The sequence below is a fragment of the Amblyomma americanum genome, chromosome 4, assembly GCF_052857255.1.
Source record: "Amblyomma americanum isolate KBUSLIRL-KWMA chromosome 4, ASM5285725v1, whole genome shotgun sequence".
Taxonomy (NCBI): Eukaryota; Metazoa; Arthropoda; class Arachnida; order Ixodida; family Ixodidae; genus Amblyomma; species Amblyomma americanum.
Genome location: NC_135500.1, coordinates 130095274 through 130110132, shown reverse-complemented (window position 1 = coordinate 130110132; position 14859 = coordinate 130095274). Strand labels below are relative to the sequence as shown.

Below are 14859 nucleotides of genomic sequence, written 5' to 3'. Positions count from 1 at the left end.
TGGAAACATGTCTTTGCGGTTGGGGCGGCCAACCGCAAAGAAGTAGCCATTTGACGTCACAAACAGCGCCAGCGGCCACATTCCGCTATACTGACGAATGTGTACAAGCTGCGCGAACAAGACGGGACGCAAGGCACACAAAAGGACAGAAAAAGCGCAGTGGACGATGACGACCTCAAGCCAGTTTGAGTAGAACCTCACTCGCCTCCAAGCTTCTGATTTCATGATCTTGCACATCCTGCGAGCGTGTCCCCAGGAAGGACCTGGGCCGCCAAAGAGCCCAAAAAGTTGAAGTGGGACCATCTTCCGCTTGAGGTAGCAGGCCAGAACTCGTGACTGGCAATCATGTTCACAAAGAAGAGTGTTGCTTGTCCATTGTTCTTGAGAGGTAGAAAAGAGCCCAGGGGAGGCGTCCCGTCGACGTCCCGTCTTGTTCGCGCAGTTTGTAGTCAATCGCTTCATTATGAACCGACTAGCCCGCCAGAACGTCCTTCTCCGCTATACTAACCGTGACTATATGCCGACATTTAGCACACCCGTAACCACGGACCGATGCGTCCTCTCGCGGCAAAACGCGGCTAGTGGCTCGAAACGACACAAAGTACGCGTTAAATGAACGCACCGTAATCTAGAAGGCGACCAGGCAAACGGCTAGAGCTCGGTTTTCAATACGTCAGTCTGGAGTGCTTACGAAGCAGAACCGCGAGCTACACCGCGATAAGAGCGGCTATGTGGATGCAGACCTTCATTTTCTTACAAAAAAAAAGGGGGGATTCACTGTTGTCTGGATGCACTCAGCAGGTGTCATTATTTTTCTCTCACTACAGCACTTGATACATCCTGCCTATAGACGCGATTCCCTTAAACGCATTCGCTTATGCGCGGATTACCTTCATTAAAAAAATATCGCGTTGTTCGTTGGCAATACAGCAGCTAATGCAAAGATGGTCTTACTTCCACAGATGAGCAACGAAAATTCAGCACTAAACTATATGCAGGTACGCGATAATCTCATATCGGTATAGTTTCCAGCTACTTATCCTTTACGCTCTATACAGAAAAGGTGGTTTGGTTTATGGGGGCTTAACGTCCAGAGCGACTCAGGCTAACAGGTGCTATTGTCTCTTTCTTGTCCCGTCCTTGGCGCAGTAGCGATGGGCTCCGGAATGATTTCGACCACCTGGGGTTCTTTAACGTGCGCTGACATCGCACAGTACACGGGCCTCTAGCATTTCGCCTCCATCGAAATGCGACCGCCACGGCCGGGACCGAGCCCGCGTCTTTCGCGTCAGCAGCGCCATAGCCACTGAGCCACCACAGAAATAAGTAAAAAGGAGTAAGCTGCTTTCAAGCGCTGCGCTTACTCTCATACAGGCGCATGCGTGTATCGAGTGATAGAAAGAGATCATAGTTACCCAATCTACGCGCCACGTCGAAACTGGAGGGGTCCACGAAGCGGATCATCGGCGTGTCGGAGAGAGAGAGAGAGAGAGAGAGAGAGAGCCCCGGCACTTCCAGTTAATACCGTGCAACGAAATGCGACGGTTAGGAGATGAAAAAGAACAAAAGAAAGAAAGAAAGACGCTGGCAAAAGCGCTCGGCGTGCGGCGGCACGGCCACGCGCAGCTGCCCCGCGGTTGGCGGCGTCGTGCATCCTCGACTGTTTCTGCTGCTGCAGTTCCGGCGGACGCGGCAAGTGGAGGTGCGCAACCCGTTCGTTCTCCCTCCTCCGCCCTTGCACCGTTTCACTCAGCGCCGCACATCCGCCCCCCGAGAGACGAGCTCATCCCATGCTGCACACGCGTGCGTGATTGCGGCGTCGTTCCCGCGAACGCGAAGGGAAAGGAAAAACAAACAACCAAAACAAAAAAGAACGGTGGCATCGTGTGCCGTAAAAAATTAAAACAAAGAAAATAACCCCTCCGCAACGTACGCGGACGCAGACAGAGTCACGTGCAGTTCCGACACCGAATTTGAGGGAATCGTTAAAGCGTGAGCACGACGCGGACGGTCAGGCGTCGAGTAGAGCGTCAACAACAGCGGTGACTTTTCTGGTTGAGTTCTGGTCTTGCGATTCCGACAGGTATGGAGGAAAAACGCTAAGGCGCCCGTGTGCTGTGCGAAGTCAGTGCACGTTAAAGATCCCCAGGTGGTCGAAATTATTCCAGAGCCCTCCACTACGGCACCTCTCTCTTCTTTTCTTCTTTCACTTCCTCCTTTATCCTCTCCCTTACGGCGCGGTTCAGGTGTCCAACGATATATATGAGACAGATACTGCGCCATTTCCTTTCCCCCCAAAACCAGTTATTATTATTATTCCGACAGGGATTCTACAAACACTGCTCACACAAAGGCATCAGTGTTGATCGATTCGGACTCGCCCTACACTATGCACGCTACTTATAGTTGGTAGAGAGAGTGCCCCGGACAGCCGGTCTCGTGTCCTCAGGTTCGGTCTCGGGTTCGAACCCCGAGGCCAGGATAATTTTTTATTCAACGATGTTTTTCTGAAAGCGTTCAGTGTTCCTTTGTAGCCGTATGGATGAACTTGGGTGGAAGCTAATGAATAAATCGCCCCTTAATCGCAAATCTACCCGGCCTTGGGGGATTCCCTTAAACGCACTGGAGTAATCAAGGTAGAGACCTAGGTATATGTCTCTGCCGGATGTGACGTCACTTCCATCCAGTCAATGGGAAAATTTTATAACCGGCGACGCACCTTGGCCCCATAGGGCTTCTAATGCTATTGCGCTAAAAATTACTTTGTCTTAGTCACGCAAGTCAACAGCCCTGAAACGCCTAAATGTACTACATGAGGGGGCGCGCATACTTACCTGGCGGTATCGTTATTGGGCGAGTTAGCCGCAAGGCAGCGCTGCAACAAACTTGTTTCCGATCTCACGCATCCCATGTACTTTTGTAAGCGAATGTAACGTCAGGAGTTCACAGCATTTAGCGACTACCCTCTATAATAACAATGACCCTGAAAGTGTAATAAATGAATAAAAAATAAATTGTCTTGCGTAGTCACCACTGCACATGTCCAGAAGTCGATACGTACGCGTACTTCGCGGCTCTGCGCACGTCCGTCGACATGGCGAAGCCTCCTTTTTTTTTTCAAGCTAGAGTCGCTCGCTTCAGAGCGAATTTGCGGAGGTCATTAGCGCTCCACCATTACTCTAACTGGCCCCAAATGGTGTCCTGCTCTTTCGCCGAGCCTCGTCTAGCCTAACTGCGAAAGTGAGCGATAAAGCTGACCCGCTAATCAGCCCGCTTCGCCGGGACTTAGTCGCTCTCAATGAGCCTGGCGAGAGAGAGAGAGATACGTGTTCTCCGACACGGCATAACTCCACTGTCGCGCATCTGCACGATGATGGACTTCTTAGGCTCAAATTAAGCTCCCGAAATTTCGTTCCCGAAACCTCCGACGCACAAACGCTCTCTCGCGGGGGACGGAAGTGGGAAAATTCGCGGCGCCACGCGTACGACGCGGGCCGCATTTGTGAAGAAAGTGGGTGCCTTTCGCGAACATCTCTCGTTTTCGGGCGAATTTCGCCAGATTTCGGGAAATTTCGAAACCCTCGTAACGAATAACGCCGTTATTGCGCGCGAAATGCTTACATACTAAGAACCGCGAGGAAATGCAGCATTAGGAGAGGAACGGTTACGCTGAGGGAGGGACGGACCCCCCCCCCCCCCGCTCCATACTTAAAAGACGCTAGCTACTGCCCTCAGTCACCCCTGATGAAGGAGCCGAGTCGGCTTCGAAACGTTGGGCTAAGGTTAAATTTTTTTTGGTTGGAGATGTGCAGTTCATTATAAGTCTTCAAACCCAACCAGACAGGCAAATCTGTCAAAATGTTTAGTTTTCAACGCAGCCCTTTACGTCATCATTTCCCTCTCGTTGCAGCTAGATCTATGAAAAAAAATACTAAGAGAAGTAGACAAATGAGGTACGGCATCGAGAAGGCGCGCACTTTTCCAACTTCCGTAAAGGTCACAGGCGCGCGCGCGCTCACGCGTGCCGCAACGTCTGTCGCCGCCACCCGCCGAGACGACAACGAAGACCGAATACGGAAGGGGTTGAAACACCACGCGGCGAGGGCGGCAAATGCTGGGGACCGCGAGCACGCGCCCCGTGATCGACGACGAGGCGACACGCTGCCGCTCGTCGCTTATTGAAGCGCGGAGGGGCGACGATAGCCCCTTCTCTCCCCCCATCAGGAACGAGGAGGAGGAGAGAAAGGCCCTCGTCCATTCTCCTGTCACGCACGGTTTTGCACCGCGTTCTTCCTACAACCCATCAACCTTGCCCTTCCCGAAACACTCTTGTTGTCAGGCGCCGCGTTATTCGGCTGACCTTTAATCGGCCACGCCTCCAAGCCTTTCTTCCTCCGGCCGAAAACAGCCCCCGCGCGCGTTACGGCGCATCGTCGTTCGGCAGCGGATAGAGGGAATGAATAGGGTAGGGGGTTGAGTAGACAGCAAGATAGAACGAAGGCAGAAACAGAAAAAGACGATCAAATGCGGGGCAAAGTAATCGCAAACGCGGACCACGAGGAACATGGGGGCGACGGAGGTGGCGACTGGAGCTACGCCATCGAGCTATCAATAATAATAATTGTTTTTTTGGGAAAGGAAATGGCGCAGTATCTGTATCACGTATCGTTGGACACCTGAACCGCGCCGTAAGGAAAGGGATAAAGGAGGGAGCGAAAGAAGAAAGGAAGAGAGAGGTGCCGTAGGGGAGGGCTCCGCAATAATTTCGACCACCTCAGCCATTGAGACACGGCGGCGGGTTCTGATTGAAGATGAAAATTGGTTTTTTGGGAAACGAAATGGCGCAGTATCTGTCTCACGTATCGGCGGACACCTGAACCGCGCCTCAAGGAAGGGATAAGGGAGGGAGTGAAAGAAGAAAGGGGTGCCGTAGTGGAGGGCTTCCGGAATAATTTCGACCACCTGGGGATCTTTAACGTGCACTAACAATCGCACAGCACACGGGCGCCTTAGCGTTTTTTCCTCCATAAAAACGCAGCCGGGAACTCGAGCAATCAACAAAGAAACAACGGCGCCAACGGTCGCGGTAACGACATCTACAACGCGAAAACTCGATCGACAAGCAACCCGCAGCGGTGTCGTGCGCATCCAGGGTGCGTGACGCAGGGTATAGAAGGGGGCTCGCGAGATACCGGAGATCCCACTTGCACCACTTGAGCCGCAACCCGTTGTCGCACACGCGTGGTTCGGCCTCGTCGCGCGCCGCAAACTGCAGCCCTCCTCCCCCACCCCTCCCTCCTCCTCCTCTTCCGCATGGGCTTCCGAGAATACGGACGTTCCGTCGCGACCGAACTACGTAAGCGCTGGAAAGGCGCACAAATGGGTTCCGTGAAACACTCTTGCACCGAGTCTCGAGGCAGCGTTGTTGACGCACTCGCGACCTTTTCGCACTGGCGCGCAGATGCCGATGGTGAACGTGTGGGAACTAGGATGGGGTTACTATGCTGCCGGGTTCTTTAGAAAGATCATATCACGATGCAGGCGCGGTGCAGAGGCGCTCGGATGTCAAGAAACCTGAAAACATGGGAGACGTGTCGCGGTTCTAACCGCTCGATGGAGAACCGTTACACTGACCAGTGAACGTGTATAAGCAGCCCCCGCCGCGGTGGCTCAGTGGTTAGGGCGCTCGGCTACTGATCCGGAGCTCCCGGGTTCGAACCCGACCGCGGCGGCTGCGTTTTTATGGAGGAAAAACGTTAAGGCGCCCGTGTGCTGTGCGATGTCAGTGCACGTTAAAGATCCCCAGGTGGTCGAAATTATTCCGGAGCCCTCCACTACGGCACCTCTCTCTTCCTTTCTTCTTTCACTCCCTCCTTTACCCTTCCCTTACGGCGCGGTTCAGGTGTCCAACGATATATGAGACAGATACTGCGCCATTTCCTTTACCCCAAAACCTATTATTATTATTATTATTATAATGCAGCCAACACCAATGCGAAACAGTAAGATTGGCTACTGCAGTCACTTTGAAGATATTGAATGCTTGGTGGTGGTAGGGGCTTAATACAAAACAAAAAGTGGTAGGGTTTTAACGTAGTTAAACCGAGTAGACGTGCTGAAGCATGTGTTTAGCTTGGCTGGCTTGTGGTTTTGCTTTGCTGGCATGTCTGGCGACGGTATTAGACTCAGGTTAAGTTTTGATCGAGGTTAGGCTCATTTGATCTTTCCGCGCCGCAGATGGAAGTTGATGAAGGCAACGATGTGCAATGCACAGCGCGACAGCGTGCTGGAGTTTAGCACGGCTGCGGCTATTGCATATATAGTGTTCTTATGCAGTGGCCAGCGAAACTGTTCTGTTGACACCGCTGCGGCTTCGAATCCCAGTCGCCGCAATATTCATTTATTTATTCCAGGTCAAGGTCAAGGCTTGAGCGATCAATCTGATCTTGCAGCTTTGGTCGCGAAGTAGAGCTCTCGCTCTAAAACTAGATGCAGCTGTCCTCAATCCCGTTAACGCTTTAGCTTGTCGAAGAGCGCGCTTGCTACATTGTTTATCTCGCCTCAGGCTTACGTCTTTATCAAGGCTACAAGCGGGGCCTCTCATCCCCGTAACCGCAGACCCAGCAACATCGAGGGCTTCGTTCGTCACCATGGTTCGTCGTGTGGCGCCTCACAAACGCAGTCCAAAGTGGCGCAACCCGCGACTTCGCAGCATTCTCCGCCTTGTCGTCGCGGTCTGCTCTGTTGGTGCAAGTTGAAGCGCTGCCAGAAAGCTTTCGCGATCGTTTTTTTTTTTCCTTACTACAAAACAAACAGCTATTCCTACAGCGATTACAGTGTGAAGCGTTAACTGCCTAACACGCGCCGTATAATTACACACGTAGTAGTTCATTCCGTCAAGTTTACATTCCGAAGAGCGCGTGTTTCTTGACGTCATCGAACTGCCGGCCCTAGACAGATGATAACGCCGGCTTCATAGACAGCTGCCATGTGTCTGTGTAGGTGGAAAGAGGGGCAGGCGAAGGGTATCAGGGCCACGCTGACCGAGACAGAGAGGGCTGCCAAGTCTGCCTTTACGTAACAGTAATAGCTGCTTCAGGGCTCCTCGCGATGGGAAAAAAGCGCCGACTTTCCGCGAGATTCAAGACTCCCCCTAGATCTTGCAAGCACTTAGTCAATATTTGAATCGATCGCTACAAAGCTCATGTTGGTTCTTCCTGTGGTTAATTGAGAATGCTGGCCGATATATACGATGTATTTGCCTCCTGCCTTGCGCGCAGTATGAAGTCTCTCGAATGAACAGAGACCATGGGATCGAAAGTGTACTTCACAGCCCAATGGCTTCGACTTGTGCCTCGTAGTAAAGTAGCCTTGCCCTTCCAACTTGCCTACAATTGACCTTTCACGGTGATACAGTCTGGGCTTAAAGTAAGGATGGTCTAGGGGGCGGTCTCAGACCACCCCCCCCCCCCCTTCTTCCACAAGTACTGACGAGAGATCTAGACCTCCCCGTGCTTGAATGTAGGCACTGCATGAATCCGAAGCAGGCAACCATTTTTTTTTATTCTTGTGAGTGGTGGTCGGAACATTTCTCGATCATTTCGAAATTTGGACTGTAATTTTTAATAAGAATCGTCAACGTGTTTTCTAACATCCAAGACGGAGAAAAAAAAAAAGTCGGCAGCACTACACAAAGGCTGGAAGAAAAAGGGAAACCCGTGCCCTTACACCACGAGTCGTCCATAGCTGACCACTCGGCTTCAAGGCCAAACAATGCACAACAACAAGCACACTGGCAGAGCGTGGGGATCGCTTGTTTCAGGTCATAAAGTGAACAAACAACGACCCTTGAAAATGATTTCTCCCCTTTGTACAAACCCGCTGCGGTGGCTCAGTGGTTAGGGCGCTCGGCTACTGACCCGGAGTTCCCGGGTTCGAACCCGACCGCGGCGGCTGCGTTTTTATGGGGCCAAACGCTAAGGCGCCCGTGTGCTGTGCGATGTCAGCGCACATTAAAGATCCCCAGGTGGTCGAAATTATTCCGGAGCCCTCCACTACGGCACCTCTTTCTTCCTTTCTTCTTTCACTCCCTCCATTATCCCTTCCCTTACGCCGCGGTTAAGGCGTCTGCCGGTATGTGAGACAGATACTGCGCCATTTCCTTTCCTCCAAAACCGATTATTATTATTATTATTATTATTATTATTATTATTATTATTATTATTATTATTATTATTATTATTATTGTACAAACCTATGTGTATAACAGGCCGCCAGCCGCCTTCTATCGCTCTATTTCCCTCTCGACCTGTGCTCGAATCACTAGAGAGCCCCCTTGAATGGAGCCAGACTTTAAGCACCGGATACAGTGAGGGCCTGTAGGGGAAGAACGCTCCAAAACGGTGCCGTCTGTGGCCTCGTGATCGAAGCGCGTCTGGAACTTCTGCAAGGACAGCAACTGCGGGCCTTGCAGAAGGTATACACTCGTAGAGCGGCAGGGAACATGCAGCAGTGAAAACTCGGGCGGAAGCCCCACGTCATGCTACCGGCCTCCGGAAACCAAGCCTTTTCCAAGGCGCTCCCTTTGCTCCATCCATGTCCGCCCACGCCAAGGACCGAGACTCGGCCCTGACCAATAAAAACGCCGTATTTTAGCCTCCGTTTACTTGTTTTTTTTCTTATGACTAGACTTCAAAACTAAGGCGTGACATTCCCTCCCGAGTTTTTCCTCTACAGGCGGGGAAGGAGGCGTGTTACGGTGGACCTAATGCCTTCACTTGTTCGCTCCAAAGATACATCTGGGTTGGTATAATAAACGATTCTTTAACGAATCAATTTCATTTTTGATTTTTCCCGTCCCTGCTCATTGGCTGGTGCGACGCCACGCCCTAGGCTCCAGCCAATAACCAAGAGCGAACGAGGGGCATCCATGGTGTGTCTCTCCAGCTGATAAGCAAGGGCGGGAAATTCAAAAATGGCATGGGATCAGTTTAGGAATCGTTATAATAAAACACCCCTGCGGATTTGTTTCTTCAGTGCTTGTTTCTTCCCCGACAGGACAGCCGTGCAGAACAGAAACACTCAAATCTGCGCGGAGTTCGCAATTGCATGCGTGAGCTAGATTAAAACGGAGACTATGCCGACGTGACTTGCGTGCTTCCTCATCGTCATTTTAATGGCTGTTTTTTTTTATTATTCGCTCACTATTATTCAAATTCCACTGTAAGCAAACTGTTCAAGCGTGCCTCATACCGTTCCGAGTACTAGTTTCCCACAACACATTTCAGCCGTGAGCATCCGGAGTACACTTGACGCTTCCATCAGCTCGAATCTCAAAGGGACACACTGTTGTTTGCGAGACCCGTACCTCTAGCTCGCAACATGGAAAGATGATAACGTACAAGCTAGGACTAGCAGCATACCCTGGTTTACAGAATGAAAAAGAATCAGTAATCCCCCACCCCCCTTTTGCACGCTTATTCAGACATCGCGGAATGATCAAATCACCACTGCGAAATAGTTTAATCCCTTCTCGTTGAACACGTCGTTTACATGAACCTGACGTCAGAGATGCGCAGTTTGCATGCCACGGTGAACGCCGCCTGCTTAAGAACGGCAAAGTGCACGCAACACCGTCGATTCGGGAAGAACGCAGCCGGTTTCGCACCAGCGCCGTTGCGCCTTCGAGGAGGCTGCAGGAAGAACCTGGGTGCTGTCGTCATCGCGACAGGCTTGACTCCCCGGTGTCAGGTTGGCGGGCACGCACATTTGTAGACTTGCGGATGACCCTGCTGAATCTGACTCGACTTGCCCCAGCTATGGTCATGTCCGCGATGCCCTCTCACTTTGAACACCGGTCGCCGACACTACTGCAGCAGGCAGCGAGAAAACCGAGCTTAAATTTTCTCTTTCTTTTGCGATAGCGTAACAGCCCAATTCAGATAAAATGCCTGCGGTGTCACACACGTGCCACCTGCCACGGCTGGCACACGGAGGCGCCAGCTGCGACCCACCACTTGCCACGGTTGGGAGGTGGCAAAGTGGAGAGGAGGGAGAGACCCGAAGGTGGATGACACAGAAAGAACCCCGTCACCTGCCGAGGTCGGTACATGGTGTGCCTGGCAATGCTTAATATGTGCGCTTTGTATGGCACATGTGGTCGAGCATGGCAGCACACGAGGTTCTTATGGTATATTGCTTCGCCATAGCTAATGGTAATTAGACGTCCTCCAAGTATTTTTAAGCCTGTAAGAGTTGTACTGGATGACATTTCGCCAGGAAGTATGGCACTCTCATGGCTGAGTCAAGTATGCAGTTATAGCAGCTTGGACGACAACGCTCCAACGAAACCCGACATTGCGTCATAAAGGACAATTGGCCTCGACCGCGGCAGCTGCGTTTTTATGGAGGCAAAACGCTAAGGCGCCCGTGTGCTGTGCGATGTCAGTGCACGTTAAAGATCCCCAGGTGGTCGAAATTGTTCCGGAGCCCTCCACTACAGCACCTCCCTCTTTCTTCTTTCACTCCCTCCTTCATCCCTTCCCTTACGGCGCGGTTCAGGTGTCCAACGATATCTGAGACAGATACTGCGCCATTTCCTTTCCCACCCAAAAAACCAATTAACCTTCTTATACAAGCAGCTGGCAAAAAAACAAAGATGGAGTGGGTTAGGCAGTGTTCCAGATTGTGACCATCTGTCTTGTAAATTAGTTCTGGCAAACGATTACCATTTCTGTAGAGAACCAATGAAGTAGGCGCACAGGGAACTTAGTCGGATCTTAGCACACCTGCTATATTGGGGGTCTGGCAGTTATGCTTTTGTCCTTTTTAGAGGTACACGGCATCAATTTAGCACAAGATTTTTTTGTGCAACCCATACACGCTTTCAAATTCCCTTTATTTTTCATAGAGCAACATGACAGCACTCTAGACATGCGAGTACTTCACATAAAATGGTCAATTTCCCAGCACCTGCTTTCATTACACAGTGGAATAGAGCCCTGCCCAATAACTTTACAAAAGGTTCTCTCTCACAGCAATGCACTCAGAATCTATATCCATCGAAGTAAGACTCCAAAATTGAGTCAAAAAGCCTGCCACCTAAATCACTTCTTTTAACTATTTGTAAACAGACTCTTGCGGGCATTTCAAGCACTTCACCATATGCAGCTTGCGAGACAGAAATAAGGGGGCAATAAGAATGACAGGAACAAAAAATGCAGGGGAAGAGAAACCAATAAAACATTGGAAGTCACTTTCTTCATACTGGTTAACATTGTCGGAAACAATGAGTAAGCAGCAATCAAAGCATGCAAACATGAAAAGAACTGATTGAGTAGCAGTAAAGTTGTCCTGCACAAAGGCGCACGATTGAAGTACATTCTAAACTACTGTGAGGAAGACAAAGATCGAACAGCTGCACCATTTAATTTTGCTATAATGTTAGCCGGAGTAAAGAACTCCCAATCTGCACGACAGTGCTGACCCCATAGGTGCTCTACATATGGCAGCACTATTGTACTGCAAAGGAAAGGTGACAAAGAGAAAGAAACTACCACAAAACCTCAGCAGGCCTAGCATTTTCGAGGAGGTTATTTGAAATGTAAGCCTGGCACCCAAACGTCTTCTGAAATGTCTGTTAAGTGAAGGAAGGTAAAGTGACAGAAACAGCAGCTAAAAATGTCACACGAAAGACTGCCAGACATTTCATATGAAAGGCGCAAAGAATACACTGCACAACGTAGTTTCTGATCCTTGCTCAGCACATGTATTACTTTTTGTTACAAATTTCAAATGTGTCCCTAATTTTTAATTTAAGAAGGATAAGTTTACTCATAAATGAATTCATGTTAAATGTTTGGGTTTATAGATTTTCCAGTAACAAAGAAGGGCTCACTAAGAACAAGAGAGCACACAATTAATGCTCATGAAAACCATCTACCATGCACAGATCCTAAGCTGCGACTAGAAATCAGAAAAACTAACTACCCAGGACTCAAGTTTAAGTGTAGCAAGAACATTACAGAGCAGTAAAAGGAGAGCAAGTTAATTTGATAATCTGTGCACGTCATTACAGTGTCAAATTACACCTACAATGCCTGACTCCATAAATGAAGGGTGTATTCCCTCTAATTATAAGCCTACACTCTCCAGCACCAAGGAAAAAGATGATTTCTGTGGACATCTTGGGATTGTGCTCAAAACTGCTGACAATGTGGGATGCAAGAAAGGTCACAAGATAACTGCTAGTGACTGTTTTGCAAAGATGTTTTGGAAGGATGGTGCAGACGGGAAGCAGATGGTGGGTGCCAAGATTGCAGGCGGACACCTGGCACATTGCTGTGAACCTTTTTTTCAAACAAGTGAGCACAGAAACCTGCACACGGATATCAGTAGCTGTTGCTTATGCTGAGGAGAATGCCAACTGTGTAAGGCTGTAAACAAGGCAAACTTCATGCTATGTAAGCAAGTCATAAGAGCCAGGTATGCTGAAAGCCAGGTGAAAGGCAGCTTTTTGATGTATCTTCATGTATAGTCACACTTTTGCAAAGGATACCGTTGTAAAAATAAAGCACCTGCAGCAAACGAAGCGGAGATTGCCTAAGGCTTGCGCAGGACCGCAATATTTGGTCAGCATTGGATGGGCATTTGTCCTGCAGTGCATGCACTCAGGCTGGTGATGGCGACGAAACGAAACTAGTTCCCTGCCAGAAGTTTTCGTAGCCGATCTAACACAGCACGAATCTTGTACGCACACCTCTATACCCATGCCTATGGTAAAATACATACCCCCATAAGCCACCCAACCGGCCGGTAACGACGAGTAAACGGTAGTATGCGTGCCTGGAAATAGGAAAAAAACTTCAACAGCAACACCGCCTGCTCGCCAGCGTGCTTGAGGCCAGGTAAGGGAGGCAACAAACCGGGGGAAGCGCATCGCGCGATCTGCAAACAGCCGCTATCAAAAGACGGGGCGGGCAGCAGCAGCAGCCATGCTTCCGACCCGGACGTAAGGCGAGCAGATATCCGCCACCATCCAAGGCAAACACGCGACCAAGCAAGCCGGATCGCTGGCACGGCCGGCTGTAAGATAGCGAACCGGAGCCGCCGACTTTCCAGAGTAGCGGGGTCACAACGAAAACGATTCGATATCGCGACTTCGCTGCAAAAGCAATCATGTGATGTCAAGAACAACGCGGCAAGGTCGAGGAATGTTCGCTTGTCTCGTCCACGGGTTTTTAGAAATCAGGGAAAAAGAAAGCGCGCCGCACCTGCCGGAGGTTACGCCCATCACCTAACAATCGACGCGGACGATCCCCAACTGCCACCAAGAACACAGTCGACTTCAATGCACATTGTTCAGGCTAAGTTGCAATCGCCGACGAAATACGACCGGGCAGGAAATGACCGACGTCCGCTCACAACGGTGCGATAGGCCGCCGCGTCACTTCCTCGGAACAGCTTGGGCATGGTTTCCGGTCAAGATTCTCATTCCAGATTCAGAACCAAGATCGCGCGGGCGCATCTTCGCACACTTTCTGGGAACACGGTGCCTCGCCCAGTCATTCATGACTCACGCAGGGCACATGTTGGTTCATCGCGTCACAACGCCAATCGTACGACATCACCAAGGAGCGAATGTACGGCCAGAAACGACATCATACACCTCGCAGCGCGTGAGCATCTAATACGTACGCGAGTGCATAACACGCGTTGTTCAAAACTGTTGCCAGCAGCGGCAGCAGACGCCACCTACCGCGGCGTCCAATAACGGCGGCTCCATTTAGCGAGTGGGGAGGGGGGCCATACGCACAGAGTCGGAGCCGGGAGCGACGAGTTTCCGGCGCCACTATTACATAACCGCAGAGAAAACACAGCTTCGGCGGCGCGCCGCCTGAGGCGAGCGCAGCAGCTGACGGAACCAAAGGCACAGAAGCTCCGGAGTAAAACAGGCCAGCAGCAGAGACGCTGCCAAGAAAGCGCGTATCCAGGCACGCGCAGCACAGGACGATGTCAACAGCGACAGAGAGCACAGACTCACCCCGTTGTTTACGCGTCGTCGCCGAGAGGCGTCGAAGTCGTCGCCGTCGTGCCGCCGAGGAGAGCTCGCGATGGGGTTGTTAATCCATGCGGCGGCGATGACGCTTCGCTCGGCCCCTGGAGTGGTCGTTCTTCCCTTTGTAGCCGCCGTCGCTGCCACGGCTGATCATAGAAGGCACGTCACCGGCGCGCGGTACAGACGCACGTTTCTTGGGTCGGCCCGCCAGCGGCGGTCGTCATTCCACGGGCGTTGTTGTTCCAGAGGCAGCACAACCGCCGCACGCTCGGCTCTCGCTCGCATCGGCCTCCGACACTCTTCCTCGCAAAGCACGGGGAGGTTGCTGCTGTATGGAAGGAGGAGGGCAAGCACGGGGCGAGAGAGGCCACGGAGAAGCGCAGCAGCAGCAGCAGAGTCGCGCGCACTTTCACCGCAAGGTGGCTCCGGGTAGCAAGTGATCAGACGGCCGGAAGTCGGAGGGTGGCGCTGCGATCGTCGTTTCCGCCCGCTTTCTTTCTTTTCCTTTTCGCTTCCTCCCCTCTCGCCTTCTTTCCGCAGGGGAAGTGGGGCTGGATAGAGAGGGGTGGCGAGGAGAGATGCTATGCCGTGAAGAACGGGGCAAAAGAGAAAGAACAAAGAGCGGCTCGCGGAGGAAGCTATTTCGCCCGCGCTCGGCGCGGCCGGTGTGAGGGGTTGTCGCTGAAACGGAGCGGATGCGAATGCCTCCGGGTCAACGTCGCCAACTGAGACGATTCGCCGTTAACGTCAATTTTTTGTGTGTGTGTGCCTGGCACATTGACACGTTATCTTTTCACTGCACC

At 51.3% G+C, this 14859-nt stretch overlaps 1 protein-coding gene across 1 annotated transcript in view; it reads right to left on the bottom strand.

Moving 5' to 3' along the window:
- Positions 1–14490, bottom strand: part of aop (ETS variant transcription factor anterior open) — a 135413-nt gene extending 120923 nt beyond the window's left edge. The window contains exon 1 of the mRNA XM_077661724.1: positions 14042–14490. The gene's annotated coding sequence lies outside the window, so the exon portion shown is untranslated. The remainder of the gene's footprint in view (positions 1–14041) is intronic.
- Positions 14491–14859: the final 369 nt, after the last annotated feature.